This window comes from Quercus suber, unplaced genomic scaffold (assembly GCF_002906115.3).
Source record: "Quercus suber isolate HL8 unplaced genomic scaffold, Cork oak 2.0 scaffold_339, whole genome shotgun sequence".
NCBI lineage: Eukaryota > Viridiplantae > Streptophyta > Magnoliopsida > Fagales > Fagaceae > Quercus > Quercus suber.
In genome coordinates, this window is record NW_027069791.1 from 720,234 (window position 1) to 725,044 (window position 4,811).

Consider the following 4,811-nt stretch of genomic DNA (forward strand, 5'->3'; position numbering starts at 1 on the left):
TTCCCTTTCCAAAAAAAAACCCCCCCCCCCCCCCCCCCCCTAAGCATTGGAGGGTGTTAAATGCTCCAGACTTGATTTTGGAAAGAATTTGGAAGGCCAAGTATTATCATAAATGCTCTTTTTATGCATGCTACGTTGGTCATTCTGCTGAAATATTGGAAATGAAGAATCTATTTGAGATTATCAAGAATTCAAGATCCTTGGCTCCATCGTGCTTCTTAGAGTTCAAATCCTCTGTTTCATTAATTGTGTTCTACTTCATGCTCCACCAATAAAATTTGGACAACTAGCCTCTCTCATTAAATGAGATATCTCATTAAATGAGATATCTCATTAAATGAGATATCTCATTAAATGAGATAACTAGTCTCTCTCATTGAAGTCAGAGTTATCTCATTTAATGAGAGAAGCTAGTTGTCTAAGTTTTACTAGTGGAGCATGAAGTGGAGCACGATTGATGAGACAGAAGATTTGGACTCTGCTTCTTATCAGTTGTCACAAGAATATTTTGCCTGTTAAGTGATTAATCTAGATATGAAGGTGGCTACGATCTAATTAATAGGGATATGCATTGGTGGAATTTGGAGCTTTTATATCATGCTTTTATGCCTGATTATGTTGCTAAAATATTGCAGATGCCACTGTCACAGTTTGATGTTCCAGATATATATATATATATATTTCACATAACAGGGGAATTTTATTAATGAAAGGGAACGTACAGACACAAAAAAATTGAGTTCAAACAAACTAAACCAGAGTAGCAAGACCCTGAAGACAACACTGGACTAAACAGAAACAATTACAACAGCACAAAAACAGAACTAGTCTTCCACTACACTCAAAATATAAATAGCAACTAAACATTACAAAAGACCGGGAAAAACTTATTTGCAGATCACTTCACGGGATGATGCATAACCCATGGAATCCCTGTAGAGGCATTGCTACAAAAAGGTGGGGCATGTGTCGTATTTGGATTGCCACAAAAAATCAGGTGAGTATTTTGTTCAGAGTGCTTGTCGTTTGAACTTAAAAGACTAAGGCTCAATAGCAAATTAGGGAATGTTCTACAGATTGAAAATTTCATAATTCAAGGAGGAAATTAAGTAAGGACTTTGGCAGTTACGATTGGACATATTAAAAATTAACTAGCAACTTTTTTTTTTCCTTTGTTTATCGACCTTTAGGATCCATAATCTCAGAAAACACTGCCCTGGGCGGCATCAATCCATCTGAATCCTTACTAGCAAAACTTCCCTGGCTTACTATGGTCACTTGACTACTGCCATTAGTACTCGATACTTTTCCACTGCTACTAAAAATCATGTCATCACTTTCATTGACATCGGATATAAGGATCAGAGCTTGCTCATCAAAGTCCTTCACGTCAATTTCTTCTAACAAATCAAGCTTGACATCTTTTTCTGCACTTTCTTGCAACTCCAATGCTAACTCAAGACCCCCAACCACATCATTCATTGGTAGTCTTTTGGTTCCATTGTCAAGCAAACAATTCACCACAATCTCGCCAAATTTCTTCAAGCATTCTGGTTCAATTTCATCCTTCAAAGATGGATCAACAATTTGATCTAGCTTTCCATTGTGATAGCACTATAGGACCCATGCTGCTAGACCCATTGGATGCTCCTCAGTCATACGTATGATTGGTGGCCTTCCACACAACACTCCACACAACACCACACCAAAAGAGTACACGTCAGACTTCTCAGTTAGTTGTTGAAAGCGATAATATTCCGGGTTCAAATATCCGAATGTACCCTTAACTACTGTACTAACATGGGACTTAGACGTAATGGGACCAAATTTTGACAACCCGAAATCAGACACCTTGGCCAACCACTGATCATCTAATAAGATATTTGTACTCTTCATATCACGATGAATGATTGTATGTGTCGCACCTGTATGAAGGTAGTTCAACCCATGTGCTGCACCAATGCAGATTTGGAGATGTTGTTTCCAACAAAGTGGCTGATAATTGGTGTTATAGAGATGGTCACGAAGGGTCCCATGAGCCATATAATCATACACAGGAATCATCTCGTTATCATCATTACAATATCCAATCAAAGAAACGAGATGGAGGTGGCGGAGCCGAGACAGCATCTCGATTTCTGTCTTGAACTCCTGGGCTCCTTGTGAGAACCGGGTTTTAATCGTTTGATTGCAACGGGGGTGGCCCCATCATTAACATACCCTTTGTACACGTCACCGAACCCTCCAACACCAATAATAAATACTTTGTCAAAATTGTTGGTAGCTGCTATAATTTCAGTGAGTGAGAAGTAACGACACAAACTACACGGTAGAGTTGAGCCGGAGGCCTGTGCTGAATTGCAGAAATCATTGTCTCTTTTGGCTAGTCGGAAAATCAAGAATCCAAGAATCAAGAGTATGGTAACACCGCCAATGACGGCAATTATTGTTGTTCTGTTATTCGTCGACTCTGTCGAATGTAGCTGGGGCACAGCCGTTGGAGGGGTCGACGGAAGTGGGTCGGGGTTGGGTCCTGCGAGATTGCCACTGTACTCGCTTACTTTGAAGATTTCAATACCGTTCAATATTGCATCATTGTAACTAGTCAACGAGTCATCCGGATTTGCTTTTATGGCTATAGAAAGGTTCTTTTTCTTCTCGCTTTCTTCGTCAAACATCGCCACAGTGTAATCCCTATATACCGGAACAGCCCTACTCCCACTCCATACCATAACGTCGGCTCCTTCCTCAGCGGTTTGATTTGTTATGAAAATAAGAGATACTCGCTCATGCCATTCAATAATCTCTGGTTGAAACTCGCAGAAGTGCAACCTAACAAGGTAATAAAACCCAGAATCTACGGGAAATTCCCAAGTTAGGCTGTACATCTTATTGACAGTTTTGTTCATCCCCATAGTCCGGGCAGTTCGATAGACAGCTTCCGGTGCAGTGTACGGAGGTATTTTGGTGAACTTAAGTTCAATAGTTGTGTTAACAGGTAGAACAGATGTTAAAGCTTCTGTCAAGTACTTTTCGTCCAGACTCCAGCTCCGGAACATTCCAGTGTCTTCAGTGGGTGAGATGTAGCCCCCTCCAACATTTATTCTGTATATCATCTCCAGAGCAGTTCGGTTATCAACGCTGAACATGTACTCCTCGCCGATTAGATGGTACTGGCTGTTATAATTAGAAGGAGTACTGTAATAGAGATAAGAAGGCATGGACAAGATTTCAACTCCGTTGATAAAAGCAAATGAATTGGAATTGCTTGGAGTGAAGGTTATGTTCAGCCTCAAATCTTCCACGATGTCAATACAGAACTCTCTAAATATTGTATCATCCAGATCACCATCGGCATCTGCTGTAAGTGAAGCATTGAAGTCTCGAAGAAGGGTAAAAGTTCCAGCTTTGACAGAGAATAGAGCATTAGAGTGGTCGAAATTGCTGTAAGTAGCTGGGTAGAAGTATAGCCGAACGAATTTTTGGCCGGTAGTGAGTGGGAATAAGTAGGTCAATGGGGAGACAGACAAACGGGCAGTGGTATAGGGTACTTGCCAAGCAGATGAGGATTGCTTAACTGAGTTTGTGGCTAGGGAGGCCTGGTTTTGTGATAGTTCTTGAGGGAAGAATTTTGAATTGACATCTCCAGTCCAGGTCCGACCATCTAATGCAGTCGAATAGTTAGAGGAGCCACAGTTAAGGATAATATCATGCACTGGTTTGTAAGGAGACGGAGAGTTAATGGCTAATGTGTTGGACAAGTGGAGCAGCAAGAAAGCGAGGTAAAGAGTTGTGAAAGTTAGAGATGGTAGGACTGTGGTGCAAAGTTTCATGTTGCCCATTGTAGCAGAGACAGGGAAAACGAGTGTGAGTGATTTTCAAAAGAAAATAATTAAAAAGTCATTACAAAAGATGTGATAATTGATATAATTCGTTCAAGTGGACGAGTTGATTTATTTATAATATGATGTCAAGACTTTCCCTTCTGCGTGAGTAATGATGTGCACATACTTCAACCCAGGCTTAAGTCCCCGAGTTTTCACAAGCTTCTGGGGTAAAAGCTTGTGCACACGGCAGTCAGGAACTGTGGGGGCTCTGTCGTTACAAATGGTATCAGAGCCGAGGTCGGCTCTCCTCTTGAAGGTGTGGTAAGGTGAGGGGATCTAAGCCCAAAGTCCTGATTCTACATCGCAAAGTGAGCAACCAAAGCAACGGTTCATAAGTGATGGGCAACTCCTAACGTGTGCACAAGTTTTTACCCTAGAAACTTATGAAAACTCGGGGACCTAAGCCCGGGTTGAAGTATGTGCACACGGCAGTTAGGAACTATGGGGGCTCTGTCGTTACACTTTGAATTTTGTTCATTATGGAAATCGATTCTTTAAGACTTGAGTTCCACGGGGAAAAATCATAAAACTTGAGGCTTTGTAACTCGATTTCAAAGAGCAAAATCAAGTCTCTTAGACTCAAGATATTAGTTTCCTAAATAGTTTGGAAACATTGCTAACTAACGAAATTGTTTAAGTCTTAGTGTTAGTTTCCAATTTTTTCCCCCATAAGGTTTTTGCACATTGAAATTTCAAATTTAATTTATTTAAACAAATTTTTGAGGTTTGTTCCTTCATCTCTTCACTTCACCCACGAGCTCCTCTATAGCCTATCCCTCTCTCATGAACGGTGACTCAACTCTTAAGCATCCTCTCTCCCTCTCTCATCTCTGTTAACATTGTGGTCGTTCATTGTGCAGCCACCTTGCTATTGCTACCTTTGGTTTGGCTTGTTCTCTGATGCCTTTTCGGTTATTATTTAAA

The 4,811-nt window shown here is 40.7% G+C and overlaps 1 pseudogene; it reads right to left on the reverse strand.

Annotated features, from left to right (window-relative positions):
• Positions 1–806: 806 nt before the first annotated feature.
• On the reverse strand, positions 807–4,249 carry LOC112001592 (receptor-like protein kinase FERONIA; annotated as a pseudogene).
• Positions 4,250–4,811: the final 562 nt, after the last annotated feature.